General features: G+C 38.3%; 1 protein-coding gene across 2 annotated transcripts in view; it reads right to left on the reverse strand.

Moving 5' to 3' along the window:
• The window catches only part of mnb (minibrain), a 119,592-nt gene extending 98,723 nt beyond the window's left edge, over window positions 1-20,869 (reverse strand). The window contains exon 1 of one of the 2 annotated variants that reach the window (XM_089591279.1): window positions 20,031-20,869. The gene's annotated coding sequence lies outside the window, so the exon portion shown is untranslated. Of the gene's footprint in view, window positions 1-17,647; window positions 18,535-20,030 lie in introns of those variants that run through there. The other variant, XM_089591278.1, reaches the window with a different exon arrangement.
• Between the last annotated feature and the right edge of the window lie 252 nt (window positions 20,870-21,121).

The following is a 21,121-nucleotide window of genomic DNA, read 5'->3' on the forward strand; positions in this document are numbered from 1 at the left end:
CCCAGAATATGACAGAATTATGCTTATACTGTGCAAAACCAACGGAAAACTGTTTGCAATGCGCAACATGTAAGCGGAAGTCACATAAAAAGTGTGCATTATATTCATTTGATAACAATAATGTCAAAGACGCAGACAAGTCAATGCCAACTGTGCCAGAAAAATACTATTGTAAATTATGCCAAACACATAAAAATTGTCGGAATCTCTTCAGTGTAATGTAATACATTGTGCTGACGTCTGCATAGTCGGCATCAGCAAGGACTCGTGCTATATTTCAATTGCATACAAGTACCTGGAATGATATTCTTTCCTTGCCTAATGCAGGTATCTTTAAAGAATATCTCGAATGATGTATGTGTGGTATAATTACGTATTAATTTTTGTTTCCAATTAGCGATCATATAAAATTCCGAAGATGTACATCAGATCACGTTCAGTTTAAAAAAAAAAATTTAAGGGAAACCAAAAGATTCTGCAGTAAAAAAAGTTAAAACAAACGCGAACCAATCAATAATATAATTAAACATGGACAAATACCAACGTACGTTACATAGATGTATTGATAGACATCACTAGTAACATTGCGAATGCAGAGATAATATATAATCCGTAGATTCTTCAAACAAATCTTACGGGCCTTTTCCTTCATACGCCTGATTCATCCATTTGAAAATCGAAATAACTAAGTGAGCTCTACAATTAATTAAACAATAACGGAAACCTTTGTCACCATTAACTTTTGATATAATAACTCTCGGCCCCGGAAAGTAATTCGTGGCTGAGAATTGCATGAATTCCAAATAACAAGCGGACCCAAACAAATTGTTGCAAGTCCTTGTATTAAATATGCAAAGTTGCATATAAATAAATGTATAATGTAAACTTCGTAATATCGTACAGATTAGTTATTTACAGTTCCCATTATATTTAAAAAATATATATATATGTATTGCAACTGCAATGTGTAATTGCATGAATACACATGTAATAACTATCTAAGAAAATATTGACGTCAAAAAATTATATCAAAAAATTTGACAGAACATCATATAATGAAAGCTAAGAAGACATACGTTAGTACACGAAAACATTTAATGTAATTCTTTTCACAAATCTTTTATAACAAAACATAAAATTAAAATATAATGAAGATATATCTCATGAATGTGTAAATCTCCTGTATGATATGTAAATGTGTGGATCTCGAAATAGTGTGAATGCATGAATACACAGTAAATAACTGACTCAAGAAATATTCCATAACTTTTAAATAAAGAAATAACGAAAACGCTTTATTAAATCCATCCATCCATCAGAGTTAAAGTTAACATAAAATTAAAAGATAATCCAAATACATCTCGTTAATGTGTAAATGCATGTATACACAGTAAATAACTGTCTCAAGCAATATTCCATTAATTATGAATAACAAAAATGCTGTATAAAAACATCCATAGGAAAAAAGCTAATCATAAAAAGCGCACATCTTCTAGATTGTGTAAATGCATGGATACACATATAATGTTACACCATATACAGCGTTGAGGGACCTTAAAAACCAGAAACTTTATGTATGTTGTACGTTTCAAGTTGCTCCTTACCAGTAATGTTCCAAAAATATGTGTAAATGCATGTATACACAGTAAATAATTGTGTCAGGAAATATTCCATAACTTTTAAATAAACAAATAACGAAAACGCTTTATTAAATCCATCCACCCATCCATCAGAGTTAAAGTTAACATAAAATTAAAAGATAATCCAAATACATCTCGTTAATGTGTAAATGCATGTATACACAGTAAATAACTGTCTCAAGCAATATTCCATTAATTATGGATATCAAAAATGCTGTATAAAACATCCATCGGAGTTAAGCTAATCATAAAAAGCGCACATCTTCTAGATTGTGTAAATGCATGAATACACATAAAATGTTACACCATATACAGCGTTGAGGGACCTTAAAAACCAGAAACTTTATGTATATTGTACGTTTCAAGTTGCTCCTTACCAGTAATGTTCCAAAAATATGTGTAAATGCATGTATACACAGATATAAACCTGGAGAAAAAAGTTTGTCATAGTGTACAATTAATCAATATAAAAAGTATTACATGAACGACTTCAATAACAACAAGTGTAAAATGTATCTCAACGAGTTTGTATCTCAGAAGGTGCATTAAATTAATAAAACTATTATTATTGTAATTAATACAAGCAACTACATAAAAATACAATAATGCAAGTAAACCTTGCGGCATAAAATTGTTTATTGCAGAATGAAAAGCATCGGCAGATTGCAACTTAAACAAATGATCAAATTATAAAACATTGACTAATGAAGTAGCTTGTAATGCGGCCGTAACAGTAATACGTCGGTCTCAAGCCCGAAAAAACGCAGAGAGAAAGCATTCTTACGAAATAAAATTAAAAAAATTTTACATACTATCAACGATGCTTAAAGAAGTTTCTTCACCAAATTGTAAGTAAGAACGAAATGTAGTATTGATATAATTTACCAACTAAACTGAATAAAAAACATAACAATGCGTATTATGAGTTAAAACTGCATGTAATAATGCAAAAACAGTTTACACCCCCTAAACTGTATACGTATTATTATAAGGCTAGTGCGAAAAAAAAGCAACAGCTGAAATGATAAAGCTATAGAAAAGGAACACTAGGAACCAACTGGAAAACGCAGAACCCCTACGTAACAGCAAAGCAGAGCAAATTCGGTTAATTTTGCACTACGCGTGTAGTGGAAAATCGAGTGAAAATCACCCGCCCTGTCGATTTTTTCTGGATATTTTGAATTTATTTTGTTGTTTATATAATAATAAACAACCCGTATCGTTTTTAGCGGGGCCTTCGATCTAGATTTTTAGTTATGAGGGCCAGAAGAGCGAACTTGGTTAATTTTGCACTACGCGTGTAGTGGAAAATCGAGTGAAAATCACCCGCCCTGTCGATTTTTTTTGGATATTTTGATTTTATTTTATTGTTTATATAATAATAAACAACCTGTATCGTTTTTAGCGGGGCCTTCGATCTAGATTTTTAGTTATGAGGGCCAGAAGAGCGAACTTGGTTGATTTTGCACTACGCGTGTAGTGGAAAATCGAGTGAAAATCACCCGTTCTGTCGATTTTTTCTGGATATTTTGAATTTATTGCATTGTTTATATTATAATAAACAACCTGTATCGTTTTTAGCGGGGCCTTCGATCTAGATTTTTAGTTATGAGGGCCAGAAGAGCGAACTTGGTTGATTTTGCACTACGCGTGTAGTGGAAAATCGAGTGAAAATCACCCGCCCTGTCGATTTTTTCTGGATATTTTAAATTTATTGCATTGTTTATATTATAATAAACAACCCGTATCGTTTTTAGCGGGGCCTTCGATCTAGATTTTTAGTTATGAGGGTCAGAAGAGCGAACTTGGTTGATTTTGCACTACGCGTGTTGGGGAAAATCGAGTGAAAATCACCCGCCCTTTCGATTTTTTATGGATATTTTGATTTTATTTTATTGTTTATATAATAATAAACAACATGTATCGTTTCGAGCGGGGCCTTCGATCTAGATTTTCAGTTATGATGGCCAGAAGAGCGAACTTGGTTGATTTTGCACTACGCGTGTAGTGGAAAATCGAGTGAAAATCACCCGCCCTGTCGATTTTTTCTGGATATTTTGAATTTATTGCATTGTTTATATTATAATAAACAACCTGTATCGTTTTTAGCGGGGCCTTCGATCTAGATTTTTAGTTATGAGGGCCAGAAGAGCGAACTTGGTTAATTTTGCACTACGCGTGTAGTGGAAAATCGAGTGAAAATCACCCGCCCTGTCGATTTTTTTTGGATATTTTGAATTTATTTTGTTGTTTATATTATAATAAACAACCTGTATCGTTTTGAGCGGGGCCTTCGATATAGATTTTTAGTTATGAGGGTCAGAAGAGCGAACTTGGTTGATTTTGCACTACGCGTGTAGTGGAAAATCGAGTGAAAATCACCCGCCCTGTCGATTTTTTCTGGATATTTTGAATTTATTTTGTTGTTTATATAATAATAAACAACCCGTATCGTTTTGAGCGGGGCCTTCGATCTAGATTTTTAGTTATGATGGCCAGAAGAGCGAACTTGGTTGATTTTGCACTACGCGTGTAGGGGAAAATCGAGTGAAAATCACCCGCCCTTTCGATTTTTTATGGATATTTTGATTTTATTTTATTGTTTATATAATAATAAACAACATGTATCGTTTCGAGCGGGGCCTTCGATCTAGATTTTCAGTTATGATGGCCAGAAGAGCGAACTTGGTTAATTTTGCATTACGCGTGTAGTGGAAAATCGAGTGAAAATCACCCGCCCTGTCGATTTTTTCTGGATATTTTGAATTTATTTTGTTGTTTATATAATAATAAACAACCCGCATCGTTTTTAGCGGGGCCTTCGATCTAGATTTTTAGTTATGAGGGTCAGAAGAGCGAACTTGGTTGATTTTGCACTACGCGTGTTGGGGAAAATCGAGTGAAAATCACCCGCCCTTTCGATTTTTTATGGATATTTTGATTTTATTTTATTGTTTATATAATAATAAACAACATGTATCGTTTCGAGCGGGGCCTTCGATCTAGATTTTCAGTTATGATGGCCAGAAGAGCGAACTTGGTTGATTTTGCACTACGCGTGTAGTGGAAAATCGAGTGAAAATCACCCGCCCTGTCGATTTTTTCTGGATATTTTGAATTTATTGCATTGTTTATATTATAATAAACAACCTGTATCGTTTTTAGCGGGGCCTTCGATCTAGATTTTTAGTTATGAGGGTCAGAAGAGCGAACTTGGTTGATTTTGCACTACGCGTGTTGGGGAAAATCGAGTGAAAATCACCCGCCCTTTCGATTTTTTATGGATATTTTGATTTTATTTTATTGTTTATATAATAATAAACAACATGTATCGTTTCGAGCGGGGCCTTCGATCTAGATTTTCAGTTATGATGGCCAGAAGAGCGAACTTGGTTGATTTTGCACTACGCGTGTAGTGGAAAATCGAGTGAAAATCACCCGCCCTGTCGATTTTTTCTGGATATTTTGAATTTATTGCATTGTTTATATTATAATGAACAACCTGTATCGTTTTTAGCGGGGCCTTCGATCTAGATTTTTAGTTATGAGGGCCAGAAGAGCGAACTTGGTTAATTTTGCACTACGCGTGTAGTGGAAAATCGAGTGAAAATCACCCGCCCTGTCGATTTTTTTTGGATATTTTGAATTTATTTTGTTGTTTATATTATAATAAACAACCTGTATCGTTTTGAGCGGGGCCTTCGATATAGATTTTTAGTTATGAGGGTCAGAAGAGCGAACTTGGTTGATTTTGCACTACGCGTGTAGTGGAAAATCGAGTGAAAATCACCCGCCCTGTCGATTTTTTCTGGATATTTTGAATTTATTTTGTTGTTTATATAATAATAAACAACCCGTATCGTTTTGAGCGGGGCCTTCGATCTAGATTTTTAGTTATGATGGCCAGAAGAGCGAACTTGGTTGATTTTGCACTACGCGTGTAGGGGAAAATCGAGTGAAAATCACCCGCCCTTTCGATTTTTTATGGATATTTTGATTTTATTTTATTGTTTATATAATAATAAACAACATGTATCGTTTCGAGCGGGGCCTTCGATCTAGATTTTCAGTTATGATGGCCAGAAGAGCGAACTTGGTTAATTTTGCATTACGCGTGTAGTGGAAAATCGAGTGAAAATCACCCGCCCTGTCGATTTTTTCTGGATATTTTGAATTTATTTTGTTGTTTATATAATAATAAACAACCCGCATCGTTTTTAGCGGGGCCTTCGATCTAGATTTTTAGTTATGAGGGTCAGAAGAGCGAACTTGGTTGATTTTGCACTACGCGTGTTGGGGAAAATCGAGTGAAAATCACCCGCCCTTTCGATTTTTTATGGATATTTTGATTTTATTTTATTGTTTATATAATAATAAACAACATGTATCGTTTCGAGCGGGGCCTTCGATCTAGATTTTCAGTTATGATGGCCAGAAGAGCGAACTTGGTTGATTTTGCACTACGCGTGTAGTGGAAAATCGAGTGAAAATCACCCGCCCTGTCGATTTTTTCTGGATATTTTGAATTTATTGCATTGTTTATATTATAATAAACAACCTGTATCGTTTTTAGCGGGGCCTTCGATCTAGATTTTTAGTTATGAGGGCCAGAAGAGCGAACTTGGTTAATTTTGCACTACGCGTGTAGTGGAAAATCGAGTGAAAATCACCCGCCCTGTCGATTTTTTTTGGATATTTTGAATTTATTTTGTTGTTTATATTATAATAAACAACCTGTATCGTTTTGAGCGGGGCCTTCGATATAGATTTTTAGTTATGAGGGTCAGAAGAGCGAACTTGGTTGATTTTGCACTACGCGTGTAGTGGAAAATCGAGTGAAAATCACCCGCCCTGTCGATTTTTTCTGGATATTTTGAATTTATTTTGTTGTTTATATAATAATAAACAACCCGTATCGTTTTGAGCGGGGCCTTCGATCTAGATTTTTAGTTATGATGGCCAGAAGAGCGAACTTGGTTGATTTTGCACTACGCGTGTAGGGGAAAATCGAGTGAAAATCACCCGCCCTTTCGATTTTTTATGGATATTTTGATTTTATTTTATTGTTTATATAATAATAAACAACATGTATCGTTTCGAGCGGGGCCTTCGATCTAGATTTTCAGTTATGATGGCCAGAAGAGCGAACTTGGTTAATTTTGCATTACGCGTGTAGTGGAAAATCGAGTGAAAATCACCCGCCCTGTCGATTTTTTCTGGATATTTTGAATTTATTTTGTTGTTTATATAATAATAAACAACCCGCATCGTTTTTAGCGGGGCCTTCGATCTAGATTTTTAGTTATGAGGGTCAGAAGAGCGAACTTGGTTGATTTTGCACTACGCGTGTAGGGGAAAATCGAGTGAAAATCACCCGCCCTGTCTATTTTTTCTGGATATTTTGATTTTTTTTAATTGTTTATATAATAATAAACAACATGTATCGTTTTGAGCGGGGCCTTCGATCTAGATTTTTAGTTATGATGGCCAGAAGAGCGAACTTGGTTGATTTTGCACTACGCTCGTAGTGGAAAATCGAGTGAAAATCACCCGCCCTGTCTATTTTTTCTGGATATTTTGATTTTATTTTATTGTTTATATAATAATAAACAACCTGTATCGTTTTTAGCGGGGCCTTCGATCTAGATTTTTAGTTATGAGGGCCAGAAGAGCGAACTTGGTTGATTTTGCACTACGCGTGTAGTGGAAAATCGAGTGAAAATCACCCGCCCTGTCGATTTTTTTTGGATATTTTGATTTTATTTTATTGTTTATATAATAATAAACAACCTGTATCGTTTTTAGTGGGGCCTTCGATCTAGATTTTTAGTTATGAGGGCCAGAAGAGCGAACTTGGTTGATTTTGCACTACGCGTGTAGTGGAAAATCGAGTGAAAATCACCCGCCCTGTCGATTTTTTCTGGATATTTTGAATTTATTGCATTGTTTATATTATAATAAACAACCTGTATCGTTTTTAGCGGGGCCTTCGATCTAGATTTTTAGTTATGAGGGCCAGAAGAGCGAACTTGGTTGATTTTGCACTACGCGTGTAGTGGAAAATCGAGTGAAAATCACCCGCCCTGTCGATTTTTTCTGGATATTTTGAATTTATTTTGTTGTTTATATAATAATAAACAACCCGTATCGTTTTGAGCGGGGCCTTCGATCTAGATTTTTAGTTATGAGGGTCAGAAGAGCGAACTTGGTTGATTTTGCACTACGCGTGTAGGGGAAAATCGAGTGAAAATCACCCGCCCTGTCGATTTTTTATGGATATTTTGATTTTATTTTATTGTTTATATAATAATAAACAACATGTATCGTTTTGAGCGGGGCCTTCGATCTAGATTTTTAGTTATGAGGGTCAGAAGAGCGAACTTGGTTGATTTTGCACTACGCGTGTAGTGGAAAATCGAGTGAAAATCACCCGCCCTGTCGATTTTTTTTGGATATTTTGATTTTATTTTATTGTTTATATAATAATAAACAACCTGTATCGTTTTTAGCGGGGCCTTTGATCTAGATTTTTAGTTATGAGGGCCAGAAGAGCGAACTTGGTTGATTTTGCACTACGCGTGTAGTGGAAAATCGAGTGAAAATCACCCGCCCTGTCGATTTTTTCTGGATATTTTGAATTTATTGCATTGTTTATATTATAATAAACAACCTGTATCGTTTTTAGCGGGGCCTTCGATCTAGATTTTTTGTTATGAGGGCCAGAAGAGCGAACTTGGTTGATTTTGCACTACGCGTGTAGTGGTAAATCGAGTGAAAATCACCCGCCCTGTCGATTTTTTCTGGATATTTTGAATTTATTTTGTTGTTTATATAATAATAAACAACCCGTATCGTTTTTAGCGGGGCCTTCGATCTAGATTTTTAGTTATGAGGGTCAGAAGAGCGAACTTGGTTGATTTTGCACTACGCGTGTTGGGGAAAATCGAGTGAAAATCACCCGCCCTTTCGATTTTTTATGGATATTTTGATTTTATTTTATTGTTTATATAATAATAAACAACATGTATCGTTTCGAGCGGGGCCTTCGATCTAGATTTTCAGTTATGATGGCCAGAAGAGCGAACTTGGTTGATTTTGCACTACGCGTGTAGTGGAAAATCGAGTGAAAATCACCCGCCCTGTCGATTTTTTCTGGATATTTTGAATTTATTGCATTGTTTATATTATAATAAACAACCTGTATCGTTTTTAGCGGGGCCTTCGATCTAGATTTTTAGTTATGAGGGCCAGAAGAGCGAACTTGGTTAATTTTGCACTACGCGTGTAGTGGAAAATCGAGTGAAAATCACCCGCCCTGTCGATTTTTTTTGGATATTTTGAATTTATTTTGTTGTTTATATTATAATAAACAACCTGTATCGTTTTGAGCGGGGCCTTCGATATAGATTTTTAGTTATGAGGGTCAGAAGAGCGAACTTGGTTGATTTTGCACTACGCGTGTAGTGGAAATTCGAGTGAAAATCACCCGCCCTGTCGATTTTTTTTGGATATTTTGAATTTATTTTGTTGTTTATATAATAATAAACAACCCGTATCGTTTTGAGCGGGGCCTTCGATCTAGATTTTTAGTTATGATGGCCAGAAGAGCGAACTTGGTTGATTTTGCACTACGCGTGTAGGGGAAAATCGAGTGAAAATCACCCGCCCTTTCGATTTTTAATGGATATTTTGATTTTATTTTATTGTTTATATAATAATAAACAACATGTATCGTTTCGAGCGGGGCCTTCGATCTAGATTTTCAGTTATGATGGCCAGAAGAGCGAACTTGGTTAATTTTGCATTACGCGTGTAGTGGAAAATCGAGTGAAAATCACCCGCCCTGTCGATTTTTTCTGGATATTTTGAATTTATTTTGTTGTTTATATAATAATAAACAACCCGCATCGTTTTTAGCGGGGCCTTCGATCTAGATTTTTAGTTATGAGGGTCAGAAGAGCGAACTTGGTTGATTTTGCACTACGCGTGTAGGGGAAAATCGAGTGAAAATCACCCGCCCTGTCGATTTTTTATGGATATTTTGATTTTATTTAATTGTTTATATAATAATAAACAACATGTATCGTTTTGAGCGGGGCCTTCGATCTAGATTTTTAGTTATGATGGCCAGAAGAGCGAACTTGGTTGATTTTGCACTACGCTCGTAGTGGAAAATCGAGTGAAAATCACCCGCCCTGTCTATTTTTTCTGGATATTTTGATTTTATTTTATTGTTTATATAATAATAAACAACCTGTATCGTTTTTAGCGGGGCCTTCGATCTAGATTTTTAGTTATGAGGGCCAGAAGAGCGAACTTGGTTGATTTTGCACTACGCGTGTAGTGGAAAATCGAGTGAAAATCACCCTTCCTGTCGATTTTTTCTGGATATTTTGAATTAATTGCATTGTTTATATTATAATAAACAACCTGTATCGTTTTTAGCGGGGCCTTCGATCTAGATTTTTAGTTATGATGGCCAGAAGAGCGAACTTGGTTAATTTTGCATTACGCGTGTAGTGGAAAATCGAGTGAAAATCACCCGCCCTGTCGATTTTTTCTGGATATTTTGAATTTATTTTGTTGTTTATATAATAATAAACAACCCGCATCGTTTTTAGCGGGGCCTTCGATCTAGATTTTTAGTTATGAGGGTCAGAAGAGCGAACTTGGTTGATTTTGCACTACGCGTGTAGGGGAAAATCGAGTGAAAATCACCCGCCCTGTCGATTTTTTATGGATATTTTGATTTTATTTAATTGTTTATATAATAATAAACAACATGTATCGTTTTGAGCGGGGCCTTCGATCTAGATTTTTAGTTATGATGGCCAGAAGAGCGAACTTGGTTGATTTTGCACTACGCTCGTAGTGGAAAATCGAGTGAAAATCACCCGCCCTGTCTATTTTTTCTGGATATTTTGATTTTATTTTATTGTTTATATAATAATAAACAACCTGTATCGTTTTTAGCGGGGCCTTCGATCTAGATTTTTAGTTATGAGGGCCAGAAGAGCGAACTTGGTTGATTTTGCACTACGCGTGTAGTGGAAAATCGAGTGAAAATCACCCTTCCTGTCGATTTTTTCTGGATATTTTGAATTAATTGCATTGTTTATATTATAATAAACAACATGTATCGTTTTGAGCGGGGCCTTCGATCTAGATTTTTAGTTATGAGGGCCAGAAGAGCGAACTTGGTTGATTTTGCACTACGCGTGTAGTGGAAAATCGAGTGAAAATCACCCGCCCTGTCGATTTTTTCTGGATATTTTGAATTTATTGCATTGTTTATATTATAATAAACAACCCGTATCGTTTTTAGCGGGGCCTTCGATCTAGATTTTTAGTTATGAGGGTCAGAAGAGCGAACTTGGTTGATTTTGCACTACGCGTGTAGGGGAAAATCGAGTGAAAATCACCCGCCCTTTCGATTTTTTATGGATATTTTGATTTTATTTGATTGTTTATATAATAATAAACAACATGTATCGTTTCGAGCGGGGCCTTCGATCTAGATTTTCAGTTATGATGGCCAGAAGAGCGAACTTGGTTGATTTTGCACTACGCGTGTAGTGGAAAATCGAGTGAAAATCACCCGCCCTGTCGATTTTTTCTGGATATTTTGAATTTATTTTGTTGTTTATATTATAATAAACAACCTGTATCGTTTTTAGCGGGGCCTTCGATCTAGATTTTTAGTTATGAGGGTCAGAAGAGCGAACTTGGTTGATTTTGCACTACGCGTGTAGTGGAAAATCGAGTGAAAATCACCCGCCCTGTCGATTTTTTTTGGATATTCTGAATTGATTTTGTATTTTACATAATTATAAACATTTCGTATCGTTTCTAGCGGGGTCTTCGATTTGGTTTTATAGTTAGGAAAGCCAGAGGTTTGAAGGAGTAGTAAAGCTAGCATATAGGCACCTACATGATAATTTTTTGGTGCGGGTAAAATAATGGACAATTATCCTTTCTACGACTAATACATATGATTAGTAGTCTTTAATGCTACTTTCAGTTATTTTTAAGCATTTTTGCTACTTTTTAAAGTGATTAATTAAATTCTTAAATTTCGTTCCCGGAACGTTCCGAACTTCAGTGTCATAAATTAATGCACCGAAACAACAACGAGAGAATGAGAAAGACACGAAAAGCTCTTTGTCAGCTCACCCCCATTTCGCCCCATCCGATACTCCAACAACCCGTACAGGGGTCCTTTTAAATATTCCAGCCGTCTTTCTCCCTCGAGACTCTTATCTGTTTCGTCTTCCCTCCCTCCTCCTCTTTCCTCCGTTACGATATTACCTACTTTGTAAGGATTCATTGGGTCACGCGCATTTAACGTTTGCTACACACCTACACACACACACAACAGCAATTCCGAGCTTCCGTACGCGGCTTCGCCGATATTGAAAACGAGTGACTAATGATCATTGGCCGCAATGCATCGGCTACTATAACGCGACGCCGTTGTCGTGACGATTTGTCGACACAAAAGTACTCCTCAGGCTCCTCCTTGTATTTTTCAACTTCACGATCTCTCCTCCACCCCCCCCCCCTCTCTCTCTCTCGCTTTCTTTGCCTATACCTTATTCTATTTTTTAAACGGGGTATCCAATGGATGGATGCACACGCGCATTAGCAAGTTTCACATCTATATGAACGAGGAAAATGTATATGGGTCAAATAAAATTAAAGGCTTGTGAACTTTTTATTTTGTGACATTTTACGGGAAAAAAGAAAGTTCATAAATTCATTGATTTTAATGAAAAAGTATATCGTCCTTTGCAGGGCTCGGACCGACTCGCCATAATATTATGTGCATGATTGTTGTACACAGCGCAATATATCCAGCATTGAACTTATCTTTTCAATTTGCTTCATCGGTACTTACGCGCACCGATGACGGAATTTTGGAAAATTAAAAAAAAAAAAAAATGTGTGTACAGTACATGCGACGCGCTAAACACACACGTATACGTGATACGTAATATATACGCGGAACGACGAGTAAAGTGTGTACACTTGCTTGTAACACAATAAAGCTACTATACTTGGTAATACCTTGTACTTTTTTTTTTTTTTTTTTTTTTTTTTTTTTTTTTCCCGTAGTTGTAAAAATATACAATAATATGAAACTGCTTCGAAGGAAGAGAACCGCCAGACGAGAATCTTTATTTTATTGCCATCAATTGCGATCATTATTTACAGAGATCGTAAGATAAAAAAATTATGAAACTTGGTTCCTCCACGAGAAATTTTTTTTTTTTTTTTATCAAGTATTTATATTTTAAGGCGTACGGTTATGAAACACAAAAAAAAAGTTAAACCATCCGAGTTTCAAGAGCATATAGTTGCTAAAGCGCACTTGTTTTGAAGCCCCGAGGCAGGACTTGGAAGATTTTTTTCACGCGGAAAAGGTTTTTCTTGTACCACAAGTTATGCCGTTGAATATATACTTCGAATCACCCGAACTAAGTGTGGGATTAATTTCAAAAATTAAAGGGGATGTCAGAACGGTTTAAGGCATCAACATACTCATATACGGGAAATGGAAAAAAAATATTTATCTGAGTTGCAAGTGTTCATCCATACTTTAAAACTCTTAATTTTAGTCCAAAACACAAATTCTCGCGATCGGTACTCTCTACGAAACTGATTTTTTTCTCTACAAATTTATTACAAATTAGCTTCAAAATACTAGTCTGATTAGACTTGGGGGAGTTGCGTATGGGATCTGCTTTCGTGACATACCTACATATCGTAAAACCATAAAAGTAGAGTTTTACTAAAAAAAGATATGGGATCTACTTCTAATCATCGCTCTTATTTGACGATTGTATAAAAAAAAAAAAAAAAAAAAAAAAAAAAAATCTCAAGACATTGATTTCTACTAAGGCGCGAGGAGGGTCAATTGAAGATAATAGTGGATAAATCAAAGTATCGTGTGACTTTCTTTGCAGTATTGGCGTCAGTTACCAGAAAGCACCTACGGCCAGTTCTGATTAGAATTAACTTATTTCGAATAGGCATACTCGATAATGTGTACATACATGTGTCATATACAATACGCAATTGCAGCACTACACAAAAAATAAAACGTCGTACGCCACTGCAGCTGTGTGACATTTATTGCCTTGATCGTTAATGCTATTTATTTTTTCTCCATTTAATTTCGGAAAAATAATTTTTCTTATCGCGAACAGTTGTTTGCCTTTTTAGGGACACTTACTGTGCCCTCAATATGAAAAAAAAAAATGTCCAACCAGAACAGGTACAAAGGATCCCGAGAAGGATCCCCTGGAGATCTGTGGTTTGTATGGGCGAACACAAGGTCAACATACGTCACCTCGTACGTCACCTTATGGAAAATCTAATTTTTTTTTTATTACTCATACTTGATAGTTTTCAGCGAGGCTTTTCAGCATTGAGGCTTAAAAAACTGAATCGTATACTGTAACGACGCTTATTCTGACGATTTAGCCAACTTTGAGAAAAAAAAAAAAAAACACCGTTTTTTGTAATAAGGCAAGTGACACAACTACGATTTCTGGTAATTAAAGGCCTATAAAGATACTATACCTAGTAACAGTCCTATAACAATAAATAAATTATGGACCCGAAAAATTGAAATCATTCTGTAATATCCGACTAGCTAAGTATTTTTAATTTAATTTCATACGTATATTTTTGCTTAAAATAATTAGTCGGATTTATTATTGTACGTGTTGATGTATTACTTTGAATAACTTTTTTTGTATTTGTTTTGTATGATATCTGGTATAGGAGTATTTAATTTTTACATATTTTTATTACTACATACTTTAAAAAAAAAAAAAAGTTTTATTTCTATAATTTAAGAGTACTATTTAGAATATTTGGAGGTAAATTATCGTTCACCTGCTAAATTCAGTGGGTTAAAAACGACCGAGGGGGTCGCTAAATCTCTCAATACAGGAAATTAAGTCCAATCTCGAAATAGTTCGCGTTCCAAGGAGCACTTTTGAACCACCTAATTTGAAGCAAAAATGCATTAACTCATGCACGAAAATCCAATTCATTCACGATTAAACAATTTTTTTAGACAAACAAGTATCTTTGAACCATCAGTCCGGCAAAAAAAGCTCAGAGTTATGGAACAACCCTCCGATCATAATATATATATCGAGTACTGAAACCACCTACGGGGACGTGCAAAGGACATCAATCCTGTGCAGGGCAGTATAAGATACAACAAAACGTTCCAAAAAAATTTTTCTCGACGACAAACGCCAACCCCCAAATTCCCGGCGCGCAGCTGATCGACCTCGAAACCGACCGACGAGAAAACCCGTTCGGGATCTGACGTAACGCAAAAAATTGTTTTTCCCCGATTGCGCACACGTTGGAAAAAAAAAAACTACAGACGCGGATAACGAAGATAATAATAAAAAAAAAAATAAAAAACGCACACAGCTGGTGCTGGATTATCCGAGCGAGCCTGTGTATAAAAAAACACTCCATCAGTAACGAAGAAAAAGCACACACACGACAGTGGAAGGAGAGAGAGACACGCGCTCGGTGACCTTTGGCCCGTGCGATCCGACGTGCAGCGAGCAATACATACATACAAACATACCGATGATAAAAAAAAAAAAAAAAAAAAAAAAGAATTTCTCGCTAAATGTCAGCCGTGTAAGCGAGATATAGGTACAATGATTTGCCGTTGGCTGCAAAGCCGTTCGTCGCTTCTTTTCCTTGCTTGCCTACTATACGCACATGTCATATCTACCGTCCTCATTTTTTCAGACAAGCTGGGCTTATCGTTAAGTACAGCTCTTTTTTCCTCGTCAAGCTTTCCTCTCTCCCTGTATAATTTTGTTCCACAAAAACGAGTGCGTCTAGATAATGTTTTTTGCCCTTGTCATCGTCCTCCAAAATTTGGAGTCGCCGCTTCAATTGGTAAACAAATCAGATGACGGTTGGCTCGAGCATTAAAATAACAGTGTAGGTACTACCCCAATTATTCCGGAGCTAAACATATATAGACGATCGGACGTTATGATGCGTGTGTTGTCTTTGGCGAAGGAGAGAGAGAGAGAGAGGGGGGACCTACTGATCCGAACGACAACGAAAAATCGTGGAGCCATCAGGTGCAACGACCTTCGGAGTCGTCAACTCGCGAGAGTCGTGTTGCTGTCGCGTCTCCAACTCTGCCCCCCATCGTCGTCCCTTCTTTTTTTACGACCATCGGGCAGCGCGAGCCAAAGACACCACTTTCGCGGGATCATTATTCAATGGACACACCACACACTAATTTTTTACATACAAATGGGGAAAAAAAAAAAAATAATAAATCACTCGTTGGTGACGTGATCGATGCTACTGCGAGTGAATTTTGTAGTAATGATCAATCCGATTAAATCATAATGTTGCGCTAACTATAGTATCAAATGGTTGTTGTTCGAAGAACTTTATCATCAGTTTACTGGGGCCGATCCGATCTAAAATATTTATAAACCGATCATCACCGGAACACAGCTGAATTTCACGCGTGCGATATGGGTATATGTATAATATTCACCGTAAGTGTAAGGTTATGTCAATTTTTGGGGCAGTATGGGACTATATATGGGCGGAGGGACAACGATCGACGATACATTTAAACCCCGCGTACATAGCAAACTTGACAATTGTGACTCGGGGAGCTGATGTTATATCTTTTGATTGGAATGGTCAACAAGGCATGCCACATGGGACTCTCTGCGGGCAATGACGAGGTAAGAGTATATATACAGGCATCACCCACGCACGCCTTTTCTTCGGACGATTCTTCCCCTCCTTGTATAGTAAGTAAGTATATCAACAGCATACGCCCATTACCTATTCCCCGTGAAGCAGCGGTGGTAGTGTATATATAGTATAATATATGTATGTGTGTATGGAGAACGGGAAACGGGATAGAAGGACAGGACAGGAAGAGAAAGATGTATGTACACGCCGAGTGTATAGGTATATTATGGGTCGGGGCACGGCGCTGACGGGGCGCTTGTGGCTTTTGCTCCGTCTCGATCGCTCTCCCTATAATACCCATTATAGTCCGGTAAAATAACTCCTGAAGACTGATATTTTACGAAGCACTGCTTTTTCATGGGTTATACGTTGCAGGGGCCTAATTTACTAACTTTTTTTTTTGTAATGATCGACTATCAGAGGGCCCTCTAGCCCTGCATCGGTTTTGTTACTTGACATTATATAATATAGGACCCTGTTTTGAATCTGTCATGTAACTGATACATGAGCAAGATAGGGTTGAACAATTACGCGAGCCTCATTTCTGTGGCAAAAGTGTTTGAAAGACATTTTTATGTTTGGTTAAATTCGAATGTGTATAAAATGGTGCCTCGGTAATTAAATAATGGTTGAATTCCCGAGAAAAAAGGTGCCTTTACAAAGTGGACGATGGAACCATGCGGCCTGCAACAAGCATCACTGCACTCTCGCCAGCTATTATACTTGGCAAACAACTGATCAGAATTTAAATTATCACCTTGAAATTTTGCACTCTCACATACTTATTTCTCTTACCTGAGATAAGAGCTCTATACATAATTAATTTATAAACTGTATAAATGTTGATTAGATGCACGCATATCTAACTTTTCGAGGAACATTTGATAATTAAAATAGAGCCAAGCTCAAAACTTGTTTACCACTGTATATCGGGACATGGGCATTTAAAAAAGCTTCGAACCCTGCAGGCTCGAATGATTTTCCTAAAAAAGCCGTAGTTAGTGTCATCAGGTAAATGATTCGATTTCAGGAGCAATTCTACCTGACTAACACGCACACGTCGAGGACGACGACGCGCGAGACGCAAGGAAAAAGAGAGAGAGAGAGAAAGAGAGAGAGCCATATTCCCGACCGTTGAGGTTGAGCCATGGGAGTGACTCTTAACCTCAAAATTTCGACGTCTGGCACACACGCACCAACATTAAATACACCCTCTCCAGACAATAACTCACCTTCGAAGGCGTGGGTGGACATGGTACGTTAAAGCGACTGTTGGCCGCTCAGCTGTGCCCCGTGCATGTTATAACTGCACACGCCTTCCAAAGCAGTAAGCTCAAGTGGCAACAACAACATCGGACGGATCAGACTCTTTTTAGCATGGTGTTTTTATAAAAGGCACTTTGGCGAGCACGCCACAAATCTAGCTATCCATGCACACACGTCGTTGTAAACAAAACAAAAGAAAAAAAACCATAGGATCCACCAAGGCCGTGTACTATACTTCAAACGTACCGGAGAACACTTTCCCCGCGGGGACTCCGAAAAATCACCCGACTTGTTGGATGATTGTGGTGTTGTTGCTGCTCAAAATAATCACGAAAAACATCACGCGCACTCACAAAGAGTCGATTATACATGCATATATTAATAATATATAAACACACGTAAAGGTACACACAGCGTTTCGGAGAACCGGAGCAGACAACAAGCAGTGTGCATGTATACACCCGCGATAAGAATTATTATATATAAGGCGAGAGACAGAGAGAGATCAGACTTCAGAGAGGACTCAAACTGCTGTCGTCGGACGCGCACGCACGCACATCACACACAACACACTCCGACACACATCCACGCAGAGATACACTGGATAATACGATTCTTCTCGGTCACGAGAGCACTTGCTTAATCATTATTATTAATAATATTACCACCATCCAAGTATTACACGGCGGGATGAGTATAAAAAATAGATTGACGCGCGAACAGCACGCTGTTGTGCACACGACGACCAAGTACACCGACACTGTACTGACTCCGAGGTTGCTCCGACTCCGACTCTCCCGCCTCTCGAATCAAAACTCGAGGGGGACGCTGCACGGCGCGGCTGCGCTGCAGGTAAACCCTGAGCTGCTGCGCTGCATGCAGTCAGTCAAGAAGAGGCGACGACGATCTTCGCCTATATATATATGTGTTGGCGCGCGCAGCAACAACGCAGATGGAGGGGAAAAAAAAGTGCGTATATATATACATACATACATATATATATGTGTGTCATGAACGCGCAGCAGCATGAGCCACCCACCACTTTGCGCCGAGACTTTTTTTCGTTTCGCGATTCTGTACAGAAACTGTATGCATGTGTGTCTAGTGTCTACATCAAATTGTGTAAATCACCCACATGAGGACAGGACATAATATTTTATAGGTAAGTCAGTGTACCGCGCGACGATTGACGATACCTATACTGGCAAATATTCTACAGCGAGGTATATATGGGTACACACATATACACACACTTGTAGGGGTACCGTTCGGTTATCTCCGAGTATATACTTATTTCGGAGTCTCGGCCAGCGGTGCGCGCATAGAGATAATATAAGGATGGAATGTCCTCTCCATCTCTTTCTAGCTGAGCGCTGTGATTGGCTGAATGGCTGCTGCTCAAGGGGGTATCCTGGCCGTCAGCGGCAGTTACTGACATAGGTTATTGCCTCTTGAGCATCAGCCAATCACAGCGCTCGGGTAGAAAGAGACAGAGAGAACACTCGGCAACCATCTCTTTCTTTTACTGTATCGCTGTATTCAGCCTCTAGCGGCTCTAGGCCGGAACTATAGGTATCCCAACTCCCAACACTGGCTCTACTCTAGCGCACTCTGTCCTTATATCTCTATGGGTGCGCGTGCGCTAGCTCACCCTCTCCTCCTCTCTCTCTTTCCCTCTTCGGCGCACATACACACATCGAGAGAGATACATCACACATATATTTCTCTCTCTTTTGACTGCATATATATATATGTTCTCTCTCCTTAATTCCTTCCTTTTTCCTTCTCTCTCTCTCTTTCTCTCCTTCGCAACAACGATAATTGCGCAAATTTCGTTGAGCCCGCGCCGCGCTCTTTTTCCTCCATAGAGCAATAATATACTGCAAGTGTTTAAATATATGGGAATATGGATATTACAGATACATCGTTTTTGCTTTCACAGCACGCGTGTGCGTGCACAATACATGTACGGCCCATTTTGTTTTATTTTGCTCTATATTTTGACTCATGAACGCACACGGACTGTCTAATATAAACAATAACAAACGTGGGGGCGGTTCAGGGGAGGAGGGTGTGGGAAACAACGCGTAACCAACCACCTTACCCTATATTATACCCCTTAGTAAGGGTACCTGCAAAAGTTAAAATACGAGTGTGTCAGGCATCAAATCGGGGGGGAAAAAATATATGACACTAAAATGTGACTAAATAACTTGACATCCATTCTTAATTTTTTGTTTTTCACTTACAAACAGTAGATTAAGTGGGGGAGAAAAAATGGAGGAAAAAATGTAATTGACATCACACAACTGTCACTTGACTGGCAAGTGTCACGCTATATATACTCACTGTAAGACAACACGGGCGATGACGAAGTCGACGGGACGACCTTCGACGAGAGGTGTACGTATATATACACACATATACAGCTCGGCACACTTTTTTATCCTCGTATGCTTATGGACTTGGTAACAACAGACGGGAAACAAGCACAGAACACATGCACTTATATTTGTCGCACCCACTCAAAGCACAATTCCACGACAGCTACGACGACGACGACGACACATCGGCAGCCGGGTCATCAGCCTCTTCTGCCGCTCCTCGTCCCGTTGACGATCGGCCAGCAACAACGGCGCGTCCGATCTTCCCGCGACTTTCAACTTCAATCTTCCACGTCCTCATCGAGTCAAGTACATTTTACATCACACTGTACGCGTATACACATCTCACTTCCGCGGCTCTGTTGCTGATTGTTTATTCATCAGATTACCGGCCATCAGCTCTCACTGCCGCACTTTGATTTCTTCACCACGAGATAACACCTTTTTTTTTTTTTTTTCCAACTTTACACACACATATACGACTACGACGGGCAAACGACTCGCTCAGGCGGCTCAGGGGTGCGATGTTGGGGATAATCCACAGCTGTCATTGACACCTCTTATATTATGTTCTTATTCAGCGGTGGTAAGCAACAACAAACGTGGCACACGTAGTAGACTCCAGGTAAATTTAAAAGCTATAGTGTTTTAACGTGCGGCCCGCACCGCCGCCGCCGCCGCCGCTTGACAACGCTCGCTCCGTCTGCGAGTCACGTGGCCTCTCCTCCGATGTGGTGTCTCCCCGTGTACACAAGAAAGGTGGTCGACCTCCTCTCCTCTCGTTGTTGTTGCTTTTTCACACCATATTAGGCAACACGTATGATGTATACACGTGAGAACAGAGTCGCCAGGAGATTTTCAAATTCGTGGCGAGAGCTTCTACGGAAGCAAAAAAAAAAAAAAAAAAAAAAATGCATCAATTGTAACAACGAAGAGGCTCTCTCGCGGTAAACTACTATACCGCAGCGCTGCGCAAACACAACACAATCGAATCGGCCCCTCCACAAATGAACTCGTCCACCGGCGGCGAACGGCGGCAGTTCGGATACTTATAAA

This window comes from Copidosoma floridanum, unplaced genomic scaffold (assembly GCF_036245765.1).
Source record: "Copidosoma floridanum isolate Cflo_tuat_1 unplaced genomic scaffold, Cflo_Japanese_pri ptg000013l, whole genome shotgun sequence".
Lineage (NCBI taxonomy): Eukaryota > Metazoa > Arthropoda > Insecta > Hymenoptera > Encyrtidae > Copidosoma > Copidosoma floridanum.